The 12,525-nt window shown below is 42.2% G+C and overlaps 1 protein-coding gene across 4 annotated transcripts in view; it reads right to left on the reverse strand.

The window, feature by feature from the left end:
* SLC25A13 (solute carrier family 25 member 13) overlaps window positions 1–12,525 on the reverse strand; it is a 180,364-nt gene that overhangs the window by 131,765 nt on the left and 36,074 nt on the right. The gene's annotated exons all lie outside the window — the stretch shown is intronic.

A 12,525-nucleotide genomic window follows, 5' to 3' on the forward strand; every position in this document is an offset into this window, starting at 1 on the left:
AAGGGGAGAGAGGAGACATGTTAAGTCACATTTTTGAGGATACCTTGCTTCTGTTAATACAGCTTTGACTCGGGCAACATATGTTTTACATATTCAAGAATTAAATTAAAACTAAAAGAAAAAAAAAAAACCCTAAAAATTGAAAACAAACTGAAACGAATGAACCTAACCATATATCAAGTTGGTGGCAAAACCACACAGAGAAATGAATTGTTTCAAATAACTTTAGAACACAGTCTTTCACTATAAGTCTTTAGTGGGATACATTCGAAGCACAAAAAGAGCTGAAAAGAAATCTGAAACTTCATTCAATATCTAACCGTTAGCAGCAATACTGGTGTTATTGTTTTGAATATAACCTACATATTGCAAATATGTAATTACATGAATTTGTTGCTGGTAACCAAGATTTTTCAATGAAAGAGTAAAGAGATGATAGAAAAAGCAAAGAAATAAAAATACTTTGAATCTAATCCTGTCAATTGTTCACTTTGAGTCAGAAATCCCGTATGAATTGAAAACGTTTCCCCCAAGTAGCTGCGAAGACCTTAAAGCAATGGGAACCCAAAAGAAGCAACTAATACCTACACTGTGATCTCTAAATACAACTGCCCATTACAAAGAATAAAGACTCCATGAAGAGCAGACGATTCTAGGTCTGCAGCAGACCCAAAACAATGTCCTGTTGTGCCAGAAAACAAGGAAGCTATCAAATACTACTGTGGATCGCTAAGGAGAAAATGTAAATGGAACCCCACTGGCCAAAAATGAGAGAAATACAATTGATTAAAACATGCCAAATATTAACTTAAAAAGCATTCTATGAGTTCACAATATTCAATATAATAAAGGTCCTCATTCCCACAAAAAATAACCCCAATTCCAAACCATCAGAAGTTATTACACCACCAGTTGCTTATGCTGAAAACGCTCTCAGATCAAGGAATCTGGCTTACTTCTACTTCTAGGTCGACCTCCCCCCTGAAATCCAGATGCCAACACCTAACAGCCAAGCTCTCTAGTAGCCTGTGGAATGGACAAGTCAGTACTAACATGTCCTACAGAAGTCTTGCTTTTGCTTCCAAACCCATCCCATCCACAGGACTCCCTCAGTTGCTTAACTTGCCCTTTCCCATCTCAGAGCCAATGTGGCAAGAAAACCCCAAATTCAACCACTTACCACCGTCTCCACAATGGGTCCTCTAATCCTGCCATCTTCTGCCTTCTTCCATTCCTGCCTACTTCATTCTATTCTGTACAAGTAAGTTAGGGAGATCTGTCCTAAGTTAACTCACATTGTGTCAGTCTCACGCTCAAAGCTCTCCAATGACCTCTACACTTGGAATAAAACTGTCCAAGAGCTACACAATCTGATCCCTGGATGTCTTTCTGGTTTCTTTCACTTTCCGGCTCCTCGTCAGTCTCAGTCTCCTTGCTACTTCCCAAAAGTGTCAAGCGCTTTCCTACCTCCTCTGCATCTGCTATTCCCGCTACCCAGAAAACTCAACTCCCAGATTCTCACCTGGAGCACTCTTACTGCAATCTCTGCCCAAATGTCACTTTGCAGAGGCCTTCCCTGACCACCCTATCCACCATGGCACCCCAGAGCACACAGCTGCTCAGCACCTCCTTCCCTGCTCTAAGAGACGCAGCCACCTGCCTCGGTGCCGTACACATCTATCGGTGTGTACTATTCGCTACAGAAGGGTACACTGTTCACCGTTTTGTTTAGAACGGTGCCTGGCACACAGCTACTATCAATATATATTAGTTAAATGGATTAATAAATCTGAAATTAATCTAGATTTTTCAAGGATTAGGTTCTCTCGGTCTGTAACACCTGGTCACTTTACCATACCATATCTCCTTTATTACAGAAACGAAGTTACTTTATAATTTCTGTGCAAGTTCAACCATCATCCTCTTTCATCTCCTGCTCTTCTAGACTGAAAATCCCAAAACCTTTCCATCAGACTGTAATGGGAGCCTCACCCCCAGAAACCCTCATTAAGATCTGAGACTCTCACTCTCTTTACTAGGAAGTGACGCACCGACAATTACGCCACCAGCAATGGAGAGTTAACAGGCACCAAATCTCCTCACAATTCACTTCAGGAATCCCTCACAGCTTTATGGTAAGACTGTTTTAATTCCAGCAATGCCACACCCCATGCCTATGACACTGTCACTGGTAGGGAAACAAACCTTCCAGCAGCCAGCTAACAGAGCTTATCCTTGATTTCTTTGCCTTTAACATTTTAGATGTGAGTTTTAAACACCTCTGAGCCAGAGTAAAGCACAACTAGACAACCAACCATGGAAAATGGGAAGGCACTTGTTTTGCTCTTTCATTATCTGAGCACCTCCGCACGCTGGGAAGAATGTGGAAGAGGGGGCTGGTATTTTCAGTTGGCCCAGTAAAGAAAAACAAGAATTCTGAGAATATGGTATGCAGTGGGACCTCAAGGCTGAGTCTAAGAATAGTGAAAGGGGGAGAATGATCCAAAAACTATCCCTTGCTTAGAAAAAAAATGGATGAGAGGAATGTGAGGGCAGTTTTTCCTCCGTCTGTGGGTGTGGATGACAGTTGGAGAAGTGCACATGGAGAACTCAGGCCCACCTCATGCTGGCCAAAGAATGAGTCTTAGGAGCTAAGAATCTTTCAAAGAGCATCAGAACTTGTAAGCAAGGACATAGGCGGAGTTCTTATGCGAAGCTCCACCTTCAATAGTTTACTCTACTCTGTGTGTGGTAAGTCCCATGGAAGAACAGATTAGGTACAAGCCCCAAAGCCCGAAAGAACTGGGCCCAAATTCTAGTTCCAGCAACTCACTGCATTACTTTGGGCACACTTCTGATTCTATACCTCCCTTTAAAGTAGGGAGTCACAGTACCTGTTTTAAAGAGTTGTTACGAAGATTAAGTAAGAAACTGGATGGATCAATTCTCGGCCTTTTGGCTAAGATCAAGTATGAAGAAACTGGATGGAAACTCTTAGCACCAGACCTGGAATCATGCATGTACTCAGCAACTATTTGCTTCCTACAGTCTTTGGTCTAACCATCTAGGAGGAACTATCAACAGAGCTTCTATCCCACAGGATATTTTTGCTTTGAAAGTTATTCAGGTGGTAAAATTGCTCCTCTCCTGGCATTCTTACAACTCCGCAAGATCCCAGTCTCCCAGGACGCATGACCTAGAGTGCACCAGGACTAATCTCATTGTGCCCTTTATCCTGTGCATGTATGTCAACCTCCACTGGCAGCCCAGATTTCCTGTTCACTGGCTCCCCCCTCACTCTCCATCACCCACGTCTAATCCCCAGGGCTCTGTACTTTCGTTATTCTGTGCCATTTCTCAAAAACCCTTGCACTGTGCTTTCTATAAGACATAATGAGCAAGATCTTATGCAATCTCCTCTCTGAAAGGATCCCTTTCAGAGAAATCCTCTAAATATCCCTTTGCCTTATTGTTCTAACCAATACCTGGCTTTTCCTTGAGGGCAATGCTTCCTCTGCAGCCCCCTCTAGAGTATGGATGGGCTTTCTTCAGCCTTCCTAGGTGGACCAGGCTTATAAATAGGGCAGGTAAACTCCTTCCTTCTCATTACCTCTTCTAGACCATTCCCCAACCCCTCCTTTCTTACCCCACTCCCAGTGAAATACTCACACCACCTGACTACACCACACAGCAACCTTCCTGGTTTCCATCACTTAATGACCCCTGATTCATAACCCCAATCAAATTTTAGCTCCATGTACTAACACTTCAACACTGAGCCTTCAAACACCTAGACCTGGGGCAGCTGGTGGCTTACTTGGTTGAGCATCCAACTCTTGGTTTCAGCTCAGGTCATGATCTTAGGGTCATGAGATTGAGCCCTGCATCAGGCTCCATACTTAGCACAGACTCTACTTGGGATTCCCTCCCTCTCCTTCTGCCCCTCCTCCACTCGTATGCACATAGGCGTGCGCTCTCAAATAAATAAAATCTCAAACACACACACAAACACACAAACACCCTGACCTTCTAAATACTTGAGCTCCCCCCTCTTCTAGTGACCCTTTTCCCATCCTTCCTCAGACACTCACACCCACAGACTCCAGATGTCGGCCATTACCAATAACTGCAAAACTTCCTTATTCTCAATGCCATGCATCTCACATTTAAGCCACTATCTCCTAATCGTCCTGCTCTTCCTCCCTCTTATACCCTAAACCACCTTCAACCACACTCAAACATACAATTCAATAAGCCTACCACCCTCTCATTGCCTCACATGCCGCTGTCCTCTCTTTGCCCCTTACCCAGATTCAGTCTACAGGCAATCATTATGTAGTATACCCTCCTCTCTCCTCAAACTGCCAGCACCTCAACCCACATCCTCCTTCCCATCTACTTCCCTGAGCAGAACCAAGGAAACCAGAAGACAACGTCTCCCAAATCCCACCACCATACCTACACGTCTCTGTTCTATACTCTACCTGCTCTTCCAATTTTCTAGCTCAGCGTTTCTTAGGGTTTTGAAATATTTGCCAGTTTTTCAGGTGGTAAAATTGAAATATTCGTATGAAATACTGAGGAGTCCCAAGAGTTTTATTTACATGGGTTATATGTGTAATTACTGTACTGGAAATTAAAACAGATAAACTTTTAAAATATTTACTAATTCATTTACAAGTGATAAACCTATTACATGGCAATATAAATAGCACATCTGTATGAAAAATAACTATCCTCTAAAACAGAAAATGAAGTGAGAAAAAGAGCATTTTATGTCACTGCAAATCTCTTAAATGTCTGACGTAATGGAAGACAGCTGCATTCAATCTGCTATAATATGTTGTTTTGTGGAGGGATACGAAGGATTTCAGCCTCATGCAGATTCACAGAAATAGAAGGAGTATTTTGTTTTTTTTAAAGATTTTATTTATTTATTTGACAGGCAGAGATTACAAGTAGGCTGAGAGGCAGGCAGAGAGAGAGAAGGAGGAAGCAGGCTCCCCGCCGAGCAGAAAGCCCGATGCGGGGCTCGATCCCAGGACCCTGGGATCATGACCTGAGCCGAAGGCAGAGGCTTTAACCCACTGAGCCACCCAGGCGCCCCTAGAAGGAGTATTTTAACAGCCTTTTCAGGTACCTGGTACAACACCAAAACCCAACAAGTGATCCTTCCTCAGAGATTAGTTACAATGTGGACTCTGAAACTGCACCCATTCTGTTACTTTAAACTCCATGGGTCTGTCTTGCACTAGGACTAGATCTCTTATCCAGGCATGATTTTGAAACACTCTGTACGGGACAACGAAAAACACCTTTCCCTAAGTTATGCCGATCTTCCAAATGTTGGCACATTTCATTACACTGTATTATAAGCTCACAATCATTAATATCCCCACTAATTACATCAGAAAAATCTAAGTATTGGGAAACTGTCACATGAAAATTTTAATTCTCTTAGAAAGTATTGTATGAAAAATAATCACTACTCAGCGAGCAACTCAAATCAGCAGTCAAGTCCTTTTCCTCAGACAACCAACCACATGACAATAACCAGCAGCAATTCTTTATGCCAATTTCTCATTTAGCCACCCAGAATTTTCAAATTATGTGTACTCAAGGGTGAGATTTAATAAAAATCAGTGATTTTTACTGCTTCTTCAAGGACACTTTGAAGTGGACCTGACATGCTCATCACTTCCGTCACCGTGAACATGTGGTAGTGAAGAGCGTGACTGCTCACCTGTCTTGTTCGGCTTGGTGGTACTCCCTAACGGCAGCTAAGGCACCACACATTTGACACCTCACTCCCTCACCCCGACTGCTTTCAGAATCATCTGTTCAGAGACAACACAGTGGAAAAAGGTAGATGTGAATCTTAATATTATTAGGTAAACAACTCTGACCTCACAGATTCCTTGAGAAGGTTTTCAGAAACTCCCAGGGACCTGGGCGGCGGGCGGGTGGGGGGGGGGGGACACTTTGAGAACAGCTGTTCTAGATGAACTCACCCAGTTCTCACAAGAATGGACCTCCTTCTCAGACAACACGCTAGAATTTCCTTCTTTTCTCTCCTTCTTGCCAGGGCTCCGCTCTCTACAGTCATTACCGTCAGCTTACATTATGCTGTCATCTATCCACAACACTCCTTTCACCTCCCCTCCCCCACCAGCTCTGGCCCCATTTCTCACCTTCCCTTGACAGCAACACTCTCCAAAAGAGGGCCTGCATTTCGTATGTAGCAGAAGAAGGGGGAAGAGGAGGAGGGCTGTCCCTACATATGAATGAGAAGTGAAATCAACACCCAGTCATTAATCAACCCTTTCCCAAATTAAAAAGAAAAATAAACCCAGGCACCTGACATTCCTAAAGGTTTTCTAATATACCAGAGACATAATACAAACCTTTTTAAGAATTCTTTTTAATTTGCTCCTTGCAGACAGTGTCTAGCCACCACATTGCACGCACCCCCCTATGATTTCAGACATCAAATATTAACACAAAGTGAGAAATGCAAAAAGAAAGGGGGTTAATCAGACACCTTGAGAGAAAGAAAAAATAACACTGATTCAATGAGAGCTGCTAATGAGGCTTTTTGTTTTGGTAGATTAATTTGGGAGTCTGATGACTAAGAAGAAAATTTAAGCTTCTCAGGTGACTGCTGTTGATTATTACCAACTTTTTTTAATGAAAGAGATGCTTTTGCTTAATTCTATAGTTTATGAATTTCAGGTGTTTATCTGAAATCTGTGTCCACCCTAGCATGTAGAAAACACTCCTCATTAGCAAACTTAAAGACCTCCTCGTATTGATTCCGGATTATATTTGACAGATGATGAGCATTTCTGACTGGGAACTGCTGATATTTAAATACATTACCCTAATACTCTTTAAGCATTGCCAATTGTAAACCTCATTAACTCCCAGCATGTGGCCAAGGCCGGGATCTCATTGCAACAGCCTCACAAAGTGAAAACAGGTATATAAACTAATGTTATCATCAACACCATTATTATATCCTCCTTCACCCTGTTGAGTATCTACAGGCCATACTTTTCCTTCCCTCAGATTAAGAACGAACAAGGGAAAGGCAGAGAACACACCTAATTTATACAGCCACACGTTTTAAAGCCCTAGATTTCTTTTTTATTGTTTCTTCTTTGACACCCTTATTCCTCCTGCCTCAAAATGAGAACAGGCCCAGAACTCTGTTCTCTGAAGAGAAAGGAATTATGTGTTGATTATAGAGCTATCATTTTAATACAATAAAGTGGGGCTGTAACGGTAAAATGGACATGTCAGCTCATTAAGAAATCAGCATTTCTGACTGTTCTGTTTTCAAAAGAAGAGCCAACTTCTGTTCTTGTGTTGACCACAAAGAACTTCTTTGCCTGAGATGGAAAACATGTACATGTTAAAGTCATACATGATCTCAGCAAACTGATCGGATGCCAGAGGCAGCCAGTGCCCACCCCCACAAAGACAGGGGTCAGGCTGTACCGTGCAATGAGCACCCTAAGCTCAAGAGGCAAGGCGTTCAATACCTCCAGCTTACTGAGGCCCCACTTAATCTTCCCAGGTAAGAAGTTCAAGTACTAGGGAAAACAGCTCTTGAGCCCAGCTCTCCCTAATGACATATCCCTTAATGTTAAATAACAAAGAGAAACATGCTTGCAAAGCTCAAAAGGACAATCACAAAATTACTTTTACTTGCTCTTGTATAATGTGTGAAAATTACCCTTGGATGATATACAAAGAAAGCTTCAATCCCATTTTAAACAAAACCATAATGATGACAAATCTAAGACACACATCAAAAATCATACAAATAAACCCAACATCAAGCAGAGAATTCTTACTGTCTGGCTAAGGTAAGAGGATCTGGCCCCCAGATCAGAGAGTCCTAGAGACCCTCCATTTTCCAACCCCTCCTCCTCCTCATTCCCCTCAAACGCTGCAATAAGCTCTCCTTACCCATGAGGCCCACCAAGCAAAGTCTCCAGGATTGGGCACTCAAAGCTTCTCCTTTCTCTCAAGGAACCTCACAAATTGATTAAACCCATTATTAAATCTATTAAAATGGCGCAATTTGGGAAAATCTAAACACAACAGGCAATTAGAAGAGGGGTGGGGAAAGGTGAAATCAAAGACTCTGAGAAGGCTCTAACACAGGCAAACTGTAACAACTGCCGGACTCAAATTATCCTTTGACGGCTCTTCAGTGCTCTCAAAGATCTCCAATCCTCAACACCAAGCTCCTACACAGTCGACCACGGCCTGCCTCTCCCATCACTGTGTCCTACACTTTCCCATGTTCCTGGCATGCCACCCTCTGCATTTCATAAAATGAGCAAGAAGCCCACAGAACAGAAGTATGACCAAGTCACTACCCAATGAAACACTGAATCAGAATAAAGACTGCTCCAAAGAAAGAGAATCCCTGTCCGTTAAGTTCATGCAGTGCACAGGCATTTAACTCTCATGCCTAGAGTTCAGCCCAACCCCACACAGAAGCGAAGCCTTTGGGAAGGGGCAGTGCCCTCACAGAGACCGGCTGCGGCAGGGGTCTCCACCTGGAAAATGTCGGGATCTGGCCAAAAGTTACTACTGGAAAAAAGGCAGTTCACGATCAGGCCAGTTCGACTACAGGCTTTCTAAACCAGAGAAAACAGGTGTGTGAATGTAGGAGTTTCCCGGAGCTGCTCTAACAGACTACCAAGAACTAGGTTGCTGAACACAACAGAAATTCGTTCCACCCCAGTTCTGGGGACCCCACGTCCAGAACCAAGGCTGCAGCAGGGTCACACTCCCTCCAAAGGCAGATTCTTTAGGAGAGAAGCCTTCTTCGCCTCTTCAAGCCTCTGGTGGCCCCAGTGTCTGTGTCACATCTGTCTCTACTTCTCATAAGGACACTTACACCATTTAAGGCATGGCTAAGCCAAGGTAATCTCTTCATTTCGAGATCCTTGATTTAATCATGTCTACAAAGATACTTTTTCTTAAGAGGGCCACACTTCCAAGTTCGAGGGAATATGACTTGGTATCTACAGGTAGACATTATTCAGCTACTACAGTGGGTAACCTTGAAACTGAACTAGAACCTCCATTCCTCAGTATACCTGAGCTCTCATAACTTAAGGGGTAGGAAGGGGAATAAATACTTCTCAGTAGATTTACCTATATTTGGTCAACAAATTGCTGTGAAACAGAGGCCAGATATTGGACTAGACACTGGAGATTTGCAAATATGCAAGACCTGGTCTACAAACTCAAGAGACCACAGCTCGTGCGCCAGTATCTACCTAAAAAGTAACTACCACAGTTCACCCTGCCATCTGGGTCAGCATAGCTGCCACTATATTTATTCCTAAAGTTAACAATCTACAAATAGTTTCTCAAATTTTAATAAGGTTATGCACTAAAATCCCTCTGGCCAGCCAAGCGATGTGGAAAGAGCCTCGAGAGACAAAACAGAGCCCACACCAGTGCTTCTCTTTTGGCTGCTGTAGGTGTTGTGCTTCCGTGTGCCAACATGTGGCTTCGTCGTATAATTTTTTCAAAGAACAGTAGTTGATTTGGGAAGACGATTTGTGACTTGTCAACTTGATAAATGCTTTGCTTCCAATGAAAGGGAAAGGAAGGGAAATGAAGGCATTCTCAGTTTTACATTGAGAACAGATGTACAGCTACACCTATGTGTGACATAAATACTGAGGAGCTGTGTGTCCAGGATAGGCTTTGGGAAAATGGCACACGAACATCTGAACAGGCTTGGGGCTTGGGCAGGTCTCGGCTCAAACACCAGTGCTGTGCTACTAGCTCAGAAAGCTTTAATAGTCTGGACAAGTTCTTCAACTTACTCAGTTTTGAATTCTTTTGGAAAGAATTACAATGCTTATGGTGAGACTTAAAATATTTCTACCCTTGTATCGAGGAATGCCTCTAGGTTCTTCCAAGGGAATTAATTAAACAAAAGGAAAACTAGAAACAATAGGAAAAGTGAAATAACTCTAGAAGGGCACAATTTCATAAAGTATGGTACATAATTTCATAGAAAATGATGAAGCTATTTACCACTGTTAATATGAACCGCATATGGAAATAAGAGAATTGGTTGATACAGTCTAAAAGATTATAAAAGTTTATAAAAGAACTGCATTATAAAAGAACTGCAATTAAAATACATTCAGATGATGGAAAATATTGATGTAGGTTAACAAATCACAGGAGACACTGAAAAAACTCTAAATAATCGTGTCAAGATGAAAAGATTATGGATCGTTATTTTCTGAAACTGAAGTTTTTGCAACCGAATGAAGAAAAAGTCATAGGCCAAGAGATTGAGGCCATCTAAGATTTTCTCTGTTACAGTCAAACACTGATATTTAATACAAAATCTGAAAGAAAATGTCAAGTTGAAGAGGATGACAAGCTTATGAGAGAAAAGGCAGTCTGAAGCAGTAGAAAGGCCACACGGTCTCTGGAGCCAGCCAGGCCTTGTGGTGAACAACCTGGTCAGCAACAGCCCTAGCTAGCTCATCTGCACAACCAGGAAAGCAGAGCCAGCATTTCAGATTTGTTAGAAGCTTTTGAAAAAATGTATCTGTTACGTTATTATGTACAACGTACGTTATAGTACAGTATGTTATCTAATGAATCAAAGGCTATTATTTTTGGAGAGCACCTGTAAAAATAAGCCTGTTAATGGGGGAAAAAATTAGAAGGTATAACAATTATACAAGTTAATGCCCATAAATATATTAATTTAATAAGGAACCAAAATGTTCACTGAAAGAAAGAGATGAACTATTAGGAAAAATTCCTAACATGTTAAATGTAAATAGGAAATGTCATTATGAAGTTTTGATTTTATTAAATACATTTCTCTGTTCTTTCTACTGAGAAGCCAGAGTAGTAGTAACAACCTAGTAGCGATAAACCTGTGCCCAGCTCTGCTTCTAAGCCCCATTCCCAACCTAAAAAAAAACAGGACTTCTTGAAGAAAAGAGTGATTTCCAGGTTGGAGGTAGGGAATACCCACTGTGAGCCTGGAACCCCTTACACTCCTAAAGCAAGGAGCCCTCACAGGCAGGAGGAGCGGCAGGAAGAGGGAGAAGCAGGCTCCCCGCGGAGCAGAGAGCCAGATGTGGGGCTCAACCCTAGGACCCGGGATCATAGGCAGAGGCTTAACCCACTGACCGACCCAGGCGCCCAAGAATTTTTAAACCATCAAGTAAGAAAAAAAATTGGCTTTAAACCTTGAATCAAATCATTCTTGTTGCATGTGAGCTTGGTCACACTTCGTATGAATCATGAACACAAGGTGTGTGAAAGCAACCAAATTTTCCCCACAAAAATACATCTGCTGGAACAAATCTATGTTCTATCTAGCTTTTGCTTCGATGGACTAGTGTGACATATTTCACATATATATGACATATATGAAATATATGTCACACTATGTGAAAAATACGAAATATATATTAAAAAAATATAGTGTGAAAATATATGAAATATATATGCCACCCTGGGGAGGCCCTGTGAGGGAATGATGGGCTGCTCATGCATTACACACACTGTCCAGGTGGAGGTAGAAAATAGAAGTAACTCAAATAACCTCTTCCGGAATAAACAGAGAAGGCATAATCCAGCAACTCTCTGGGATATGACTGTGAGTATCACTGCCAAGATCCATCCTTCTCCCTCCTACCTGGGCTCCTACCTGCAACACCTTCATTTTAGAGGAGACTACTTCCATGCAAGATGGGACCACAGGTATATAAATAAGAAAAGGAAAGTGCTGGTGAAAACTGAAAGCATTTGCGATACATCAACAAATTTTACCATAGTTTTATCTTCACCAGTGCATGTGGGAAAAATCACAGGTGACAAACAGAGAAGGCCCAGAGCTAGAGAAAGCCACTCTGGAAGAGCAGGTCACTGCAATCTATGGAAGAGGGTGCTGACAGGTAGCAAGGGTGGGAGGTTGGGTCTACCACAGGTAATACAGAGAAGGCCAGCTCTTGGACGTTGTACTTGGCTACTAGGGGATGTTGGTATTTCTATTATCGAGAGTTTGGGGCCTAAAATTCCACACTTAATGGTAAAAGCCAACTGCAATCTTTTTTTTTTTTCTTTAAAGATTTTATTTATTTATTTGACAGACAGAGATCACAAGTAGGCAAAGAGGCAGGCAGGGTTGGGGGGTGAGGGGAGAAACAGACTACCTGCTGAGCAGAGAGCCCAATGTGGGGCTCGATCCCAGGACCCCAAGACCATGACCTGAGCCAAAGGCAGAGGCTTAACCCACTGAGCTGCCCAGGTGCCCCAGCCAGCTACAATCTTAAACAGCTTAGGAAAAACTCATTTTTAAAATGTGACAACACTGTAGGGGAAAAGAAATCCAAAGGCATTTTGCAAAGTATCTGTCTCTTCCAGCTTGGGTAGAATGCCTTCTTAGTGATTTGGAATCATCATATTATTCTGTTTAGAGTCATACGATTTAATCATACAAAAGATTTCGAA

The sequence above is a fragment of the Mustela lutreola genome, chromosome 4 (assembly GCF_030435805.1).
Source record: "Mustela lutreola isolate mMusLut2 chromosome 4, mMusLut2.pri, whole genome shotgun sequence".
Classification (NCBI taxonomy): domain Eukaryota; kingdom Metazoa; phylum Chordata; class Mammalia; order Carnivora; family Mustelidae; genus Mustela; species Mustela lutreola.